Consider the following 19559-nt stretch of genomic DNA (forward strand, 5'->3'; position numbering starts at 1 on the left):
AGCACCATCGGCAACGCTCTCGCGACGGAGAGAATAAATTCGGTCACAAAAACTCTCATTTCATTTCTTTCCCTCTTCCCAACCGCCATAGCAAATCAACGAGCTTGCGCACATCGTTCTGAAACTCATATTTGGAATCAAAGTTTGGAGCAACATCACCAACAGTAAGAATCATCCGAACCAATCGCATTCTCCGACAATAGACATGGAAATTAAACCAGAAAAAAAATTACAAAAACCCAACAAAAATAAATTCAATTTTCTCTGTCAAAGTCTCTACCTAACCCCTCACAACCCTCTGTGTCTACAGACAAAATTAGGGTTTATCTCTTCAAAATCTCTCATGTTCAAGTTTTGATTGATTAATATCATCATGGCAGTTTCCAGCTGCGCTAGGGTTCTTCCTTGTTCTTTTGATTGCCGCCCAGATCCCCATTTCACCAGCAACCTTCACCCTGAGATACCCTTGTTATCTTCTAGCAAGGCCCGTTCGCTTCCTTTCCACGGAGGATCATCACCTTCCTATCCCTTCTTTGGCTCGGGTTTGTCTTCTCTTGTCCTCAAGTTCCCTCCCAATTTCGTTCGTCAGCTCAGCAACAAAGCTCGGAGGAATTGCAGCAACATCGGCGTGGCCCAAGTCGTGGCGGCTGCTTGGTCGAACAATCCTTCTTCTGCTATACCTGCTTCTGCTACATCACAACCACCACCTCCTCTGCTTCTCCCAATTTCTAGACCGAGCATGAAAATCGGTCAATAATGGCATCTATTGCAGGTGGAGGAATTCTCTGTTCTTGCTTCTTCCACCTTCAGCCAAGCGAAAACGATGAAGAAAATCTGGTTTGTATTTGGAATATTGGGGATTTAGCCTTAAGGGTATATAGGAAGTTCACCCTATGGTAAGGATAATTTCGCCATTATAAAATAGTTAACAGCCACTTAACTGCACAGACCTAATAGAGTGGACTAAGTTGAAATAAAAATATAAAATAAGGGTAGTCTGTGCCATTTTCACAAAATTTAGGATGTCCTTATCATTTCGAAGGGGGTGTCCGTGAAATTTGCCCCTTTTTTTTTGTTTTTGTTTTGTGGGGATAAGAAGGATGCCACTTGCTAGGGCTATCCAAGAATGGGGCTCGTACCCTTCAATTTTGTGGGGCCGATTTTGTCATGAGTCATGACTGATGATGAGCCTAGTATTATGCTGTTGGACATGGTGGCCAAAGATTTGGACCCACAGCACCAAACAGTGGATCTTCATCTTCTAGACATTGAACACGTGGTGTATTTAAGGAATCTAGACTGTTTAATAGTATAGGTACAAGTCCGGCTCACTTCCTTGTATTAGTTAGCAAAAAAATTTTCTTTGTACGCTTGCCATGTCTCCTCCACTAAATTGGGAACCTTCTATTACAATGTCTATATTCTGAATTTTTTAATTTTTTATTAAATTTCATGTTTGTTGAGAGAAAGAGAATGCCATCTAGTCACACAGCACCTGCCCTTGTGCTAGACACAAGTGTGTACAAAATGATCATTGCATCCCTAGTCATTTACATCTTTCTAAGGGGGTGCGATAATCATTTTGCATGCCACTGTGTCTAGGAGCAGAGGTGGCATGTGATGTGCGACTGGGTGACGTTCTTTCTCCCATCTGTTAATTATCTTATTCTTCCACTTCTTTTTCTTCACAAACACAACTGCTCCAGTCATTCCGTTTAGGAATCTATGGCTTATCTTGACTAACGAAGTTGTTTAATAAGATTATGTGCACTAAGAAAATGACAGATTAATGGAGGAGAAGCATTGTTGTTCCGATTCACAAAAATAAAAGGCGATATCCAGAGTTGCAATAATTATAAATGTATAAAACAAATGAGTCATACTATGAAATTATGGGAGAGGGTTATTGAAACACATCTGAGACAAGAGAACACTATTTTGGAGAACTAATTTGGCTTTATGCCAGAAAGGTCTACAACAAAAGCTATCCACCTACTTAGGAGACTCGTGGAAAAATCTAGAGAGAGCAAGAAGGATCTCCATTTAATCTTTATTGACCTAAAAAAAACTAATGATATAGTTCTTAGAGATTTAATCTAGCATGTGTTAGGGAAGAGAAGGGATTCAAATAAATATGTGAATATAATTGAAGATATGTGTGATGGTGTGGTGACTAGTGTAAAAACTATAGGGGGTTAATGTAGTAAATTCCCAATTACAACTAGGTTACATCAAGGATCACCTTTAAGCCCTAGTTTATTTGTGCTTATTATGGATGAGTTAACCAAGGACATCCAAGATGATGTTTCTTAGTATATGTTTTTTGTTGATGATATTGTTTTGGTGAATAAGATAAAAGCAAGAATTAATGCCAAACTGGAGTTATGGCGATCAACCTTGGAATCAAAAGGATTTAAGATAAGTTTAATAGAAACAGAGTATATGGTGTGTGACTTTAGTAACTGCAGGACAGATTATGAGGGGGTAAAAGTTAATGAGAGGGAGATTCCACAAGTGATTACTTTAGGTATTGGGAATCAATCCATTCGTAAGGAATGTGATATAGAAGATGATGTTGCATAGAAAATTAAAGTAAGCCGGATGAAGTGGAGAGGTGCATCCAGAATGTTGTGTGATCGATGGATTCCTTTAAAGCTTAAAAGAAAATTTTATAGGATAGTTATACGACCAACTCTGATGTATGGTGTGGGACGTTGGGCAGTTAAGAAACATCATATTGATAAGATAATTGTAGTGGAGATGAGGATGTTGAGATGGATGTATGGCAAAATTGAGAAGGGTAAAATAAGGAATGATCATATATTAAAGCTGATTTGGGAGTTGTCTGGATTCAAGATAAGCTACAAAAAAATCTCCTAGATGGTATAGTCATTTTCAATAAGGCCTTCGGATGCTACAGTTTGGAGGGGTAACTTTATTCAGATTGAATATATAAAAAACTAGGGGCAATCCTAAAATGACCTTAGGAGAAGTGGTGAGGAAAGACATGCATAACTTAGGTCTTGTTTCAAGTATGACCTTGAATAGAGCTGATTGGAGTATATGGTGTGTGACTTTAGTAATTTCAGGACAGATTATGAAGGGGTAAAAGTTGATGAGAGGGAGATTCCACAAGTGATTACTTTAGGTATTTGGGATCAATCCATTCGTAAGGAATGTGATATAGAAGATGATGTTGCATAGAAAATTAAAGTAAGCCGGATGAAGTGGAGAGGTGCATCCAGAATGTTGTGTGATCGATGGATTCCTTTAAAGCTTAAAAGAAAATTTTATAGGATAGTTATACGACCAGCTCTGATGTATGGTGTGGGACGTTGGACAGTTAAGAAACATCATATTGATAAGATAATTGTAGTGGAGATGAGGATGTTGAGATGGATGTGTGGCAAAACTGAGAAGGGTAAAATAAGGAATGATCATATATTAAAGCTGATTTGGGAGTTGTCTGGATTTAAGATAAGCTACAAGAAAATCTCCTAGATGGTATAGTCATTTTCAACGAGGCCTTCGGATGCTACAGTTTGGAGGGGTAACTTTATTCAGATTGAATATACAAAAAACTAGGGGCAATCCTAAAATGACCTTAGGAGAAGTAGTGAGGAAAGACATGCATAACTTAGGTCTTGTTTCAAGTATGACCTCGAATAGAGCTGATTGGAGAATATGGTGTGTGACTTTAGTAACTTCAGGACAGATTATGAGGGGATAAAAGTTGATGAGAGGGAGATTCCACAAGTGATTACTTTAGGTATTTGGGATCAATCCATTCGTAAGGAATGTGATATAGAAGATGATGTTGCATAGAAAATTAAAGTAAGCCGGATGAAGCGGAGAGGTGCATCCGGAATGTTGTGTGATCGATGGATTCCTTTAAAGCTTAAAAGAAAATTTTATAAGACAATTATATGACCAGCTCTGATGTATGGTGTGGGATGTTGGGCAGTTAAGAAACATCATATTGATAAGATAATTATAGTGGAGATGAGGATGTTGAGATGGATGTGTGGCAAAATTGAGAAAGGTAAAATAAGGAATGATCATATATTAAAGCTGATTTGGGAGTTGTCCGGATTCAAGATGAACTACAATAAAATCTCCTAGATGGTATAGTCATTTTCAACGAGGTCTTCAGATGCTACAGTTTGGAAGGGTAACTTTATTCAAATTGAATATACTAAAAACTAGGGGCAATCCTAAAATGACCTTAGGAGAAGTAGTGAGGAAGACATGCATAACTTAGGTCTTGTTTCAAGTATGACCTCGAATAGAGCTGATTGGAGGGCAAAGATCCATGTAGCCAACCCCATTTAATTGGAATATTGTTGAGTTGTTGTTATGTTCTTTTTCTTTTTGCTACTTTTATTAATCTTTTGTCTTTGCAAAGATCCATGTAGCCGACCTCATTTAGTTGGGATACGGTTGAATTGTTGTTGTTGTGAAAAGGGAACTACACTCTTGCGTTGTGGGGAAGTTTTTCCTTTGTTTGATAAGGTACAATATTTAAAGTGAGACTAATTTATTCATAGAAATTATTGTCTTACAACTACCCAAGAAGGAAAAGCAATTGGCAATTGTTTAGAAGGATTATTGGATAGGAAAAACTAAACCAATATTATACCTAGTTTCAAGCCATGTTTCTTTGAGTCGTGAGCAAGGATAAATCAGGATCTAGATTGGTCCTTGTTGATTTTGATCCAGATCGGATAGTAATCAGCTTGGATCAGTTGTGGAATCAGAATATTCTTGGCATCTAGGGTTTTTTGTACAAGAATTATATGAGTCGGATTAATCAAAATTGGGATCGTTGTTGGCCAATTCCAATCTAGCTCGATCCGATCCCGATTCTTGAAACCATGGTCCTAAGTGGCACGGTCCTACGTTGAAGAAGTATCTCTACCTAGTTTGCCCAAGTTGTGGCAAGCATTCACACATTTACAACTAATAAAAAGAAGCATCCAATAGCTATTTCAAACTAGTAATTTGAATCAACTGGGTTTAATATATGTATATTTCTAGGCTCCAAATATCGAACAAATAGTTTTCCTTGCTAAAATTTTAAAATTGAGCAGGTCTAGCAATGAGGTAAATACCCACTTGATCCTAGATCAACATAAGGTAAATTGTTCTGAAATTTGAAGGGATAAAAAGAATCAATGCTCAACTCCATCCACCCTGCACATAAAATTCTAAACCTAAAGGGCTACATTGTATTCCCGCGCTAGCTTTCCTCTAATTTACCTCATTCAAACCCAGGATTTCATCTCACATTTTTGCAACCTCATCTTTTTCTTTCTGCCATTGTCGACTGTTTCTAATGCATCATCCCTCACATTCTGAAAATTACAGTGGCTTCAACAATCCTCCCACCTTTTGCTCATTCAATTGAGTTTCATTTATTAAAATGAAGGGAAAAAGAACGCTTCTAGGTCACGTTCGCCTATGCCCTCTCACAAGGGGCTGTGAAATGACCAAGCAACCCCCCCTTATTGGTTGTCTCGTGCCTCCTTAACAGCTTATTTTCGATAAGATCTGCATAGGACTACCTGACCCACCAGGATGGTCTCCCACCTACGAGTAAGATTGGCCTCAAACTCATATCCAATGAGATTGTCGTTTTCCTCAGTATCTATGTAATCTGACTCATGAGGTGGGCTATTGGGGAGGGGTGTATGGTAAGTGGAAGGTTGACTACTTTGGTTAGAGTTCAGGTATGGGACAGGTTGTTGTTGTTGGTTGAGAATCGGTGCAGGTAGTAATGGGATATTACCCATCTTGTATGGAAAAGAAAAGAAGTTGATTGATAGGGTGAAGAAGAGAGAAAAATGAAAGAAAAAAAAAACAAAAACACATAAATCAGTGGAGCAGAACATGCATATTAGCGGAAATGGGATCCCAGAGAAAAACTGGGTTTTAGTTACAACTTGAGACCTATTTACTCTCTTCAATTTGTTGGAACAGAAAGGAAAATAGAGAAAGAAAGCGAAAGAGAAGAGAGAGAGGAGAGCTGCAAGAGCGGCTCCAATATCTCAAGGTTATCCATGGAAGTTTAAATCTATGTTAATCACAATGCATATTTACATATAATAACCACAATAATGAATCTTACACTAGCTAAAATGGTAGTGCAAGTGATAAATATACCTGAACATATCTTAAACATTTTTTTAAAAGAAAAAAAATAAATTCTGGTCGAATTGAAGCATTACATGAAATTTAAATTCCGTAATATTAAATTAGAAGTGCATATTACAGGCCTTCCATTTTTCTAAAATGACCTATGCACTAGTTCCTAATATGGGCATATAGTCACTATGCAACAGGCATGTACACCTAATAAACACAATTAATAGCATTTATTGATGTGCCTAAATATATAGTTTGATTGGTTAACAAGTCTAGATTCATTACAATCTTCACTGTAGAGCTTAGAATGACCAATCAAAAGGGACAATTGAAAGGAATTAGATAAACTATCACATTAAAGCATTGGCCCACAATCCATGTGTCAGGGCAAGGAACCCCAAGGCCCTAAAGGTTCATAACATGCCCAGTTAAAGCATTGGCTTATTAAATCCATCAAGATGCAGTTACAAAGGAAATAAGTCAAATAAAAACATGGACATGGCCTTGGTACACCCTATTTGAGCCTTAATACCTACGGAGATGGCTCTCAACATAAGGCAGGGAATGGAGGGTTTAAATCAATAAACCCAATGTCCATTCAAGCATTGGAGGCTCAACATCATTCATCCCCAAATAAAGCATATAAAAGAAAGAAAAAAAATCAAGAAATCACCCTTGATGCCATGGAAAAAGGGTTTTGATACAAAGCACGACATATGGGGCTAGAATCGAATCAACAATCCTAAATCAAGCCAATGAATGGTTGTGTAATAAGCTCAACATGTAAAGAAACATATAAAGTGGCACACAATGAGCCTAACATCCACCTAAGCCAATAAGCAATACACTATAAACAAGAAGCATATACACAAGCAAAAAGTGTCAAGCAAATTATGGTATAATTAGACATTGGAACTTGGCTTTACAGAATTGACAAATCGACTGCTACAAGAATGGAGGGGAAAGGGCTGCAAACTGCCGTGGAAGAACCACAGTCAGATGGAGAAGAATGGGGAAGAAGTGAAGAACCAGTTGCCACCAACCGAAGAAGAAGAGGAAGAAGAGATGGAGAAGAAGTGAAGAACCAGGAAGAGAAGGATGAGAGTTTGGTTTGGGGCTTGGGTTCGGTAACCTAACATTGGTTTTAGATTTTATTATTATTATTATTATTATTTTTTAATTAAACATATTATACACGTGTAATCCACGTTTTATGTGTATAATACGTCACCCCTTCATATTCGCGTATTTATCCGACTCTAACATTTTATATGCAAAACAATGACTTTTTCAATTAAACGTTCAGATTCACGTATTATATGCAGATTTACTAACTATGGTAAGAGAGATGGTTCATTTACCTCTAATTTTTTAATTTTAAAACCCCCAAGTTCTTCTATCCATTCATTAGTGGTTCTTTTCTTGCTAAAGTTGTGCGCTTTTCTTGTTTATTCATACTACTTTCTCCCATACAAGCTTGATCTTTTCCATCTACACCCGATCAACCAGCACAACAACTAGATGTCACCATGCCCTTATGCCTACCACTTCCAACAATGCTTCAGGCTTGGACTCACACGTATCACCGAACCTCGTAAGCGAGTGGAAGGAGAAAGTCGAAGTAGAGAAGAGCAAATAGTAGCCGAACCCAACCTCTGGTAGACTGATTAAGAACAGGCGATTACTATCTGTAGACACTGATTTTTGTCACCCCCTAATTGGCGATGATGACAACTGGGCATGGACGATGGACGACGCACTCTCCCTCTTTCTAGACCCAAGATACCTGACCCATAAGACCAAGAACCATGCTGAAACACAAAAAGACCCATTTTTAGGGCCAAAAACAAGAAAAATGACACTGCGCCCCCACGACGGCGTGGACTCATTCCCACGACGCCGTAGACGCCTTCCCACGGCACCATGGGGATGTATACCGGATTTCCACAGTGTCATGAGGGGGTGTGACATCAGTTTGCTGACGTCACCCACGGCGCTGTGGAAAAGTCCCCCACGGCACCGTGGACATCTCCACAGCGCCATGGAGGACTTATCTGGCCAGGAGAGAGAGGGGGTCCCTCCCTATAAATAGGAGGGTCCCCTCCCACATTTTCCAAGAAAATTTTGGGTAGAGAGACCCTCCCCAAGTGATTTCCACCCTCTTTGTCCCATTTTTTTATCCTCTTTTCTCTCCTTTCTCTTATGAGAGTGTGAGTGAGTGAAATTTTCTTGGTCGTGGATAGATCCTTCGATTATCCCTTCGAGCATAGAGCGTTCCTGCTCCTAGGCGTTGTTATCCCGTCAGTGCATGGATAATCATCAAAACCCCTTTATTTTAGATATTATTTTGTCTATTTTTTCTCCTCTCCAAAACATTTGAAAGAGCCGTTACTCTGCCCAGAAAGAATCGGCGTCCGTCCATTCGTCTATCTCCCCTGAGCCAGGGGAATACAACCATACAAGTATAATTACTGCATTCTTGTTGATTCAATGTAGTCCTTCCGTATGTCATCGTTTTAGTCCATATTTTTCATATATGTAATGTAGTTTATTATGCTTTAGTTCAATTCATAGCATCTGAATGTAGTTCATAATATCCCCCATCCCCGTAATAAAAGAGAGAGAACATCGTCTTTATATAGCATCTAATACAGAGAGACCGACTTCGGCCGGGCGAGGTGGGTGCCTAACACCTTCCCACACTCGTAACCTGACCCCTTACCCGAACCTTTAGTCAGACCATATGGAGTCACATAGCCCGATTCTACTCACAACAGATAGGGCTACACTTAATGGGCCCTAAGCCCTAACCCTAGGTGGCGACTTCACATTATATTAGCATATTTTAATGCATGACCCCAACCCCCCATTTATCCATATTATACATTGACAATATTATCCATATATATATATATCCATACTCAAACCCTTGTCACCATAAGGCTGGGGAACCCTCGTCTCGAGGACCACGGTATTTACAGTGGCAACTTCACTGGGGATAGGTGGACAAACATCCACTCGAGGCCAAACTTTCTAAATAGGTGCTATCAATAAATGTCAGAATGTTCTCTCCAAACTTTTATGTAAAAAAAAATATATATATATATATATATATATATATATAAATGTACAAAACAAAATACAAAAAAAGTAAATACCATAATTTGTTTGTCTGGCTAACCCCTGTGTGTACTAATCGCATCATGCATAGTGCTCGAAGTGAAATCAAACAGCGAGGGTATTCCCTGTCGTGCCTTTACCCCCGGGGAGGTGAGGCACGTCATACTAAGTACTCTGAGATCGGATGATAGTCGCTTCCTGTACGACTTTTTTGCACACATACACTACATGGGAACCCCTCTTACCCCCGTAGTTAGTCGTTGGACCCCATGAGTAGTCATGGGTAATTCACAGCGAAGCTACAACCCTTGATATTTACTGTACGAGTTTAGAATCACCAGCGAGGGTATTCACTAGTGTGCTGTGGAGTGCTTTGCCACTCAAAAAAGGCAATAGCTCGATTACTCTGAGTTTGTGTGACCTATTCTCCAGGTATATCAAAAGAACCACATGCCTACAATTCGCGACCACGAGCGATAGGTATATTGGTTATGTCAAGGGTGACCTTGTTCTGTCCTATGAAAGCCTACCCATTACATGCATCATGTAGGAAAATAGACCATATATGACTCGGGTACGACACAAACTAACCTTTGTTAGCTGTAAGAGAGACCGAGTTTTAGGGTCATTTGACGATTAACCTAGCTTTGATATGAGATGCCACCGAAGGTAAGGAAATCCATAGTCCCGTGATGGTCCCTCGAAGAAGAATGGAAGCTCACTTCCATATGATGGAACCTTACATGTCCCTCAAAATAAGGGCATCTCATTTTGACTCCAGACATAATCGTCAATAACCCGGTAACTAGGATCTTTCTTTTGTTTATTTTCTTTGATTGTGCTTGGGCAATGACGGCATTTGAAGCCCGCATTCAGAGAAGCCCAAACGGAACTCTGATGATGGTTTCAATTACTTGAGCCAAACAAAATTAAAAAAAATGTCATAAAAATAAAGAATAATAAAAAATATATATATGATGAAATACAAAAAATAATAATAAAAAAATTGGAATTAAAATAAGAAAAAAAAAGGATTGTTGAATAAGATTTATTCCTTCTTAGGACCTGAACTAGACTATTCTTCTCTTTTTCGTAGAAGCACAATTCCGTCCTTGCCCATCTGGATCCGATGCGGTGAAAGGCTGACTCTAGCCAGCCCACCATTCTTCTTAAGATCCCTGATTCCTTCTCATTCTTCTATTTCATCTTCTGAGATATCACTTGTGAGCAACATAAATCCTCCGGAGGATCACTTGTCTGAAAGTCACGTCGAAGATCGAGTGGATAGGCTGCAAGTAGACATGGCCAAAATGCGGCAACTCATGGCACAACTAGTTCAATCAATTAATGAACTATCTAAGGGTGGATCCATAGCTGGACTAGCAGAGCAGGAAGTTCGAAAAACTAACACCACAACCCTCAAGACTCCAATCATCATACCGGTAGAAGAAGGGGAAGATAGCCACCCTGTGGACCCTCCTGAGACTCAAAGAGAGAAGAAAATGAGAGAAAAGTAGCCGAGTTAGAAGTGGTTGTCAAGGGCAATGTCAAAGAAAAAGATGAAGAAGACCTAGTGTTCTTTCCCGAAGGGAAAATGAAGATTTCAAGTGAAAATTGGATAAGTTCTATGGATCGGGAGATCCTAGGGCTCATCTCAAGATTTTTGCCACCATTGCCAGATCATGGGGACTTTCTGAAAACCAAATGGGACAGGCGTTCTTGTATTCTTTGGCCAGATCTGCTTTGAAGTGGTTAACCCAGCTTGATCACACTCAAACTTAGTCATGGGCCTCTGTGGTTAAAGCCTTCACTAATCAATATTCATACAACACCGAGATGGATATTACTCGAAGAGAATTGGAAACCTTGAGGCAAGAACCAATTGAAGAATTTTTAAATTACATCATGAGGTTTAGAGAGAAGGCCGCGAAGATGTGGCACCGCCCTATTGAGGAGGAGCAGGATGAGATATTGTTAGAAAATCTGTAAGGGGAGTACCGTGAGAAGATATACTATCAACACATCAAAACATTTGATGCTCTTATGACGATTGGGAAAAAGATTGAAGACAAGATCTTTAAAGAAAGGCAGAATCAGGGTATGACCTGTAAAGCATCAGGAAGCTATTCGGTGAGGAAAAGCCCAAGAGCCAAAGGAGGAAATACTGCAGGGACAAGCAGCCAAGCGGCAGAAGTCCAGGTAGTAGTCGTAGGATCCACCCCTCTTGTGATCCAAACTGAATCTGAAACATCCAGGAGGAATTTCAACTTTGAAGGAATGACACCCTCGTTGTTATTCACCAAGCTCAAGAAGCAGGGAATGATCAATTCAATTCCTCCTAGGCTTGTGGATTTGAACAATCCACCTACCTGGTATAAGCCTAATATATACTGTCATTACCATGACCAACAAGGCCATCACATGGATAGATGCCTATCTCTTAAGCATGCAATCCAGGACTTGATTGACAAGGGCAAAATTGAACTTCAGAACAAGCAGCCGCCAAATGTCACCATAAATCCTCTGCCTAACCATGGAGTAAACATGCTTCAAGAGGATGCCAAGCAAGCAGATCCTACCACTTTGATTTATCCAGTTGGGAAGAGGAAGCTAATGAAGGCACAAGTCTATATAGCAATGTTGACTAAGAGACTTAAGGAGGAAAAAGAACCACAGATTCAACAAGAGATGTCTCAGGAAGTGGATCGGCCCGATTCCCCTTTCTATCATCTAAAGTCAGAAGGTGCCACCTGGGTAGAATACCAGATACCTACATGAAAAATCTCACAACCACTGGTGAAGGGAACCTATTCTCCAGAGTCATCTACAAGGTCAGTAAACTTGTTGCAGGAAGAAACACCATTCCAAGATCCTACTACATTGATCCAGCCCATCCCGTGGTATTTAGGAAGAGATGAGCGGTCACGGCAAGCACGGGCAAAAAGGATGCAGGTCTGCATTTACTGCGCCCAAACCAACTGTGACGGGAATATCCAAACAAGCGAACAACCATGTGATCAAGGCAGAGGTATAGCATCCATCAACCGGCTTCGAAAGTTGGATTTCTTGGAGTATGGATTAGAAGGTCTCGAGTCAATGACGCCATGAGCAAGTATGGTTTCTCATCATCCGAAATATGTCACCTGGTGCCTAAAGAAGAAGAAGGGAATGAAATTACCAGAGTCACACCTCAGCTCCTTAAAGCAGTCTCAGCGCTAGCTATTGGTCAAGCTCTGACAGAAGAAGTCTCTCTTATCCATATAGGGGGAGATACTGGCGACAGTTCAGATGAGGTGGGCGACCAAGAAATCCACGAGGGATGGATAGAGTATGCATAACAAAGTCCAATGATGGAGGACGAAGGAGTAGAAGCGATGGATTGGGTAAATAACATCGAAAGCAATGATAATAATGATCCTACCAGCCTTATTCAACCCATATCATCAGATGAGGATGAAAGCAGAGATGATGAGGAGATATCATCTCCAGAAGTCCCCAGAGGCGATTGGACGGTGTCCAGAGAAGATTTCGAGCATTGGAGCATGAGCGCCTTCTACTAGGTCGCAGATATACTCGATGTTTCCACCAATACTCAAGAGATCCTATACAAGGCTACTTCTCTATTTCCAGATCTGGTGTGTAGTAACTTCGCAGAACGTTGTGAGAGCTTGGTGATGCCAAATGAAAGCGATGTACTTGCTCGGACCCTCCATGAGTTGAAAAATATGACTTGGTTAGTCAATGCTTTGGCTCGTGATCTGTTCGGAACTCCTCCAGAAGACCCTGGCCTTGTATTCTGATTCATTCTCCTATCCGGATCCACCCTGAAGAAGTGAAACATGGGACGCATGGATCAATGATATGGGCCTCGGGGAATTTCAGAATGACCCCACCAGAGGTATCTTTCCTATGGACATCGATGATGAAGGGGAAGAGCCATTAGAAGAAGAACAATCATCCGAAGAAGATGAAAGTGAGCAAGAATCTGCATCAGAAGAATCCAATGATGAAGTGTCCGAAGGGGAAGAAGAAACAGAGGATGAGGAACGCAACCAAGGACGTGTCTGGAGAAGTATGAGAACCTTTGTGGACCCGCGCCATGGGACTTATCATTCCAGGTGAACAAGATCCACCGGGATGTGGATAAAATCTAGGAAATACTCATAAGAATGGTGGTCTTGGATGATAAGTACCAAGAAGAGCTTCAACAGCTGGAACCTGTTAAAGAACAATGGGTGCTCCCTCAAGCAATTCATCACTTAGAAAACTCCGTAAAGCTAACTTTAGCCTTGGCACAAGACCTATGTGGGACTCCTCCCCAGTCTCCATATCGGGGTAACACAAAATACCGTGCGTGGGCAAGAGCACATGATGATTTCTATATATGTCAGGTTAATGAGGGAGGAGCAGTAAATGACCCAACAGGGAATATCCACCCCATTATTTCAAACCCTGAAGAGAGGTTTGAAAGTTCAGTTTCTCAAGGAGAAAAGAAGGATCGCAACTTCTATAAGTCATTGGCGGAAGTAAGAAAGATGTACCTAGCGGCTTCGGAAGCTTTTCATGCCATTAGCCAATTGTTACCAGAAGATTCTCATATAGTCCAGCAGGTTGCTAAAAAGCAAGAAACCTTATCAGGAATCCTAAGTCAGGCCCGGAAGTCTATTGTGGCCTTGTCTGATGAAGGAGGTAAAACCCGAACTTATCCCAAGGGTCCTATTATCATCACTGATAGTGACGAAGAAGATGGTGACTTTTGTCCAGTCCGGTTGGTCATCAAAGAAAGAGAGTCAGAGGTTACGGAAACCAGGAGTGGCCGAAACTTCAAAAATAAGGATTTGACCGTGGAATAAGATCAGTTTAGCCAATCAACGACGGTTGTTGAGCCAGAAAATCGAGTACTAGACCAATTAAAAAAGGCCCAAGCTAACACCTCAATCTGGGGATTATTAATGGCATCACCAACCCACCGAGAAGCTATTTTGAAAGCTCTTACCAAGGTTCAAGTGCCCATAGAAATGGGGCCTGAGGAATTATCTCACATAGTGGGGGCCACTTATGCCATTCAGTCACTCTTTTTTTCAAAAGAGGATTTGCCCCGGGGAGGAAAGAATCACAACCGGGCACTCTATATTACGGTGGAATGTAACAAGAATCAGGTCCCCCAGGTTCTGATACACAATGGGTCTGCCCTCAATGTAATGCCCCTCAAAGCAGTCGGATGCATGGTGTAGGTGCAGCGGACGGAGGGTCGCTGGCGTGCACCTGGGGGAAAGAACGAAAATGGAAAAATGGGACTCGCCACTTAGATTTAGGGTCTAGGACCCATGAATGGTGCCCCTCCTTCGCAGAAGGGGCGCTAAATTAACTCCAATGACTCAATGGATGGTCTGCCCTAGATCCCTGGGTAAGTGTCAAGTTACGGGCTGGGAAGGTGTTAGGCACCCAGCAACCGCCCGGCCGACGGTCAGTCTTCCAAGACCAAACTGTGTTGTGTACTGTTGTATTATACATATTATGCACCTAATTAAACTATTTTTTTTTTTTGAAGATTTTTTTATTAACTTAATTGAAATTTATGAACTTAATTAGGCTAATTAAGATTAATGTTTTAATCCTAATTACTACTCCTAAGTTTGGTGATTATGTACATTATGCATCCTAATTAAGCTAATTATGGATTTTACCTAAATTAGAAAGCCTAACTCTATGGTCAAAAACATGGTTGACTGTAAAAAAGAAAACCAAGTTTAATTATATTATGGAAAATGACAATCATTGATAAGCAAAACAGCTCATAGGCCAAAATAGCCAAAATTATGAAAATGCCACTAAAGGGCCAAAATATGTACAAAGGCATGAAATCATATTTAAATGCTGTAAATAAGCAAAACATGATTAAATAACATGAACATCATGCATTTGGATCATCAAGAGCACATGAAATGGCAAGGAAATGTGGGGTGGTAAAAATTACCAAAATGCCCATATTATGGCAAACATGTAGAAAATGCATGATAATTCATGAAAATGCTGACTTATGCTTAAAATATGTTTATTAAATGTTAAAACATGCGGTAAAAGTAACAGGAGCCTTTCCGGGGTCCTAAGCAAGGTTTGGTCACAAAATAACCAAAATGCCCCTAAGGGCAAAATGACAAAAGTGTCAAAAGACACTTAGAATCATTGTAGGCATCGAAAGTGATGTTAAACATCCTAAAAGGACTGAACACACCAAATGATATTTCCATAATGATAGTCTGGGCCCGTGTTTGGTAAATTACCAAAATGCCCCTACAGGGCGCAAATGACTTTGTATGCATATCTATCAAGCATGATGGTCATGTATGCATATGAAAACATCCTAAACCATTCTAAAACAGCATGTCATGCATAAAAACATTTTTTCCTATTTTTCCAGAATTTTTCATTATAATTAGAAAAATGACATTTATACCCCTAAATGAGGTGGGAAATGTATAAAAACTATCAAACATGCATGTCAGTGGATAATGATTCCATAAAATCAAGCATGATGAAATATGCATTCCATAATTTTTTGTGAATCTTTATGCATTTATATTATTTTTAATATTTTCTGAAATACTAAAAAAGAAGGGAAAACAAAGAAAAATACAAAATCCCCATCACAGATCCGAATTGGATCAAACCAGAGCCCATTCCCAGTAATCAAAACATGATATTTAACATAGTCATAACACTTTTGTCCAAATACCCACCCACAAGTTCAGATTTTACATAATCCAAAATCCTTTACAGGGGCAAAAATGTCACAAAAAAAATGATTTGGAGCTTGAGAAAATTAATGAATGTCAAACATAGTGACAAGCATCATCCCTGAAATTTTCATATTTTTATCACCGTTGAATTATTTTTAACATTTTTATAACTGAAAAACAACCTTTGTTGTAAAGAAAATCAAAACAAATACTTAGAAATAAGTAAAAAATATGGGAAAATAACCTTGAAGCGTGGAAGTGCCTAGGCTCAGCTTGAGTAACCTTCTGTGACCATAAATAATCTCCGGAAACCTCCAAAAGCCGCTCCAAGTGTGGTTGCTCCGAATGGCAAAAGTGATGAAGAAAGGGTATTTATGGAATTTTATATCAGTAATGAAGCATAACCTATGGATGAGAAAACCATGGTTGGAAAGAGGGGATCAAGGACTACGTGAAGGTAATTTTTCACTAATTTTTCTCTGTCCCTAGACCCTCCAAATGGCCTCCTATTTATAGGAGAAAATCTGTTCGAGGAAAGGTCTCAAAGACCCTTGGGGCCTTAATGGCTATGGGCTGGCTTGCGTGTGGCCAGGCTTGCTGAGCAGCCTGGGCTTGCGTGTGCTTAGGCTTGCTGTGCAGCCTGGGCATGCGTGTGCCTAGGCCTGCTGGGCAGGTGGGCATTGGTGATGGGCCATGTGTGGCTCAGCCTAAATGGTGGGGGCTTGTCCCCTGCCGACAGTCCAGCTGGGCCGGGTCAGACTGGGTTGACTCGGTTCGGGTCAACTCAGTTTGACCCACCTTTTTTATTTTATTTATTTTTTAATAAACCATTTAAAGATTCCATTTTAAAGGTCCACGTTCAAATGCTAATATCTCCCAATCCATGTGGCCGATTTTGACGCGCTACATATTGCCGCAAAAGTCTCAACCTGTACTTTCCATCCGTGTGGCAGATATGGCTGGATTTTGCCTAAAAATGGCACAGATATCGAGAAAAGCACATAAATGGTGTTTCACACCGATCAATGTCCAAATGATACCAAAATTACATGAAATTTTACGTGTAAGCACAATATGACCAAATAAAGTTATCCAAATGATATCAGGTCACATCGGGTGGCTCAGGTACCAAGAACCATGCCAGGGGCAAAACGGTCATTTTCACAAAAGTTACCCATTTGGCCGAAAATTTACGTGAAAACTTAATATGACCAAATGAGGTCATCCAAAGTATTTCAGACTAAATCAGGTGGTCCAGATACCAAGAACCATGCCAGGGGCAAAACGGTCATTTTCATGAAAGGTGTTGGATTTGGGTGAAACTTCAAATGTAAACTTAAAATGGTTAAATACGGCTATGTTAAGGGTTTAGGCTCTATTTGGGATAGTTTGGTTATAAAAAGTGGGGTAGGGGTAATTTGATAATTCTTGCCATTCAGTCACCACATGAGTTACGTCCTTAACCATCATTGCCAAGACATACTTCCAAGGTGTCAAAATGTGGTGTCTACAGAATGCCCCCATTTGACTGAGGGCACGCAGTGGACGAAAGTCAAATGAATGATTCCGCATTTTGTCACAGGGGAGCGAAAATACGACCTGCACCTTGCTCAAGGATGCAAGCGTTAAAATGAAAATTCGGAAACCGAAAGCCCCCTCGGCAAACAAATTCCAAGAATTTCAAAAAGAGAAAAATAAGCAAGGTAGATTGGAAAAGAAGTCGTTAAAGATCAACAATATGAGATATCCAATAACCCAAATAGGCGGTTACCCGATTGAAAACCCGATAAATCCCTTAACTATTCTAAACGTCCGGCAAATCTTGCTTAATTTAAAGGAAGGAGGTCAAATACTTACCTGAATCTCTGAAAGGATAATGCATGATGAAGTGGAATCTTACAGTTCTTACGCCAATAAAAATGAGTACGAAAGTTCCAAACTGCGATCAACTGCACCAAAACCCTTGCGGGCTAAAAACTTTGTTATCCTGGGACTAAATACCCGGAGGGTTAAATACCTCGTTGTTTTGGGACTAAATACCCAGAGGGCTAAATACCTTGGGACTAAATACCCTGAGAATATAATACCTCGTTATGAGAGTTCAAGGCAAAATGCTACTTTTGTTATTTTTATTTTCTTATGAATGCTAGAAAATAATGCATTTATTATAACATGTTTAGTGATTACCAACATATTCTAACACAGTAATGGTCAAGCAAGAAGGAACTTAGAAAGAAAGTAATCTATCACCATGTTTATTCGAGAGACCACGTATCACCGGCCGAATTCAGGTGTGTAGACTGAAATTTCAGATGGGTACATGATGTCATGTGTATACTTGAGATGGGCGACATGGAGGGCAACAAGATAATGGTGCGAAATCACATTGCATTAAAGTCAAGGTTACAAAAAAACAAACATGGGACATGAGAGAGGAGTCAAAGAGATCTAGATGCCCCAATCCTTGATATTCGTGACCCACTTTATCTTGAGGCTTGGTCCTGATGCTACCCCCATAGCCCTGAGATCAAGCAAACCGTCCTATCTGACAATTCCTCGGGCGGGTGAAAATTCACAACCTCAACCGGGTCCCCCTGAGTTAGTCGATACTGTCTAAGAATGCGAGTCGGCATATAAAATGAAGTATGGGTCAAGCTCATCAATCTGATGTAATTATAACCTGGAGATTTGAGTATCGGGTTGCTCTCTCGCCACCAATGACAATCCCATCGGATGTCCTCAACTGTCTTATCTTGGAGAAATTTCTACCAATCACTTATCAGATGAAAATTTGTGATCTCTCTCCTGCGCTGATAATGGAATGTACGGAGGTGATCAGCTGGTAAGGGCTTCAATAATTGTAACCTTTCAGTCAACCAGAGTTGGAGGACATAAGGACAACCTGCGAAATGATCTATACCAAATTTTTGAAGTTGTTGCATTCGGTCAAGACCCTTGAAAGTCTCAGCTAAAACTGTAGGCAAAATGTCGCGACCCTCCTTGAGCTGTTTGATCACATCAATGATAATGGGGGATGCACCACGCCCTGGGGCACGTAAAAGACATCGAGCTATCATGCAAAAAAGATAAGCATTCTCTCTTTGCTCATGAAAAATTCTTTCTGCGTATCGTCGAGGAGCGAATGACTTGGCGACCTTCATGATGTCGATCTTCCCAAAATTCATAAATTGCCTCATTTCTTTGGTACTCCAGCCAAAGAATTGTTGGATATCTTGAGAGTAATCCTGTCGTAGAGTGGGGCAGAACACATTGCCTTGAGGAGGAGACAGTAAGCAGGCTCTCAATTCTTCAATGGTAGGGCAAATCTCTACTGATCCGAATTGGAACACATGCAAATCAAGTATCCAAAATCGGGGTACTTGGCGTAGAAAATCATTATGTAGTTCCATACATCTCATGCGGCTAAGGACCTGGAGTTTGACAGTTTCTAGAATGTCGGACTGTCCGGTGGACCTAGTGAGGGTCCATCCTCGTAGTAAATCATCCAAAGTCTCGGTGCGTGGTCGATGCATCTGTACCATAAGCCACAAATTA

The sequence above is a fragment of the Telopea speciosissima genome, chromosome 1 (genome assembly GCF_018873765.1).
Source record: "Telopea speciosissima isolate NSW1024214 ecotype Mountain lineage chromosome 1, Tspe_v1, whole genome shotgun sequence".
In the NCBI taxonomy this organism is placed as follows: domain Eukaryota; kingdom Viridiplantae; phylum Streptophyta; class Magnoliopsida; order Proteales; family Proteaceae; genus Telopea; species Telopea speciosissima.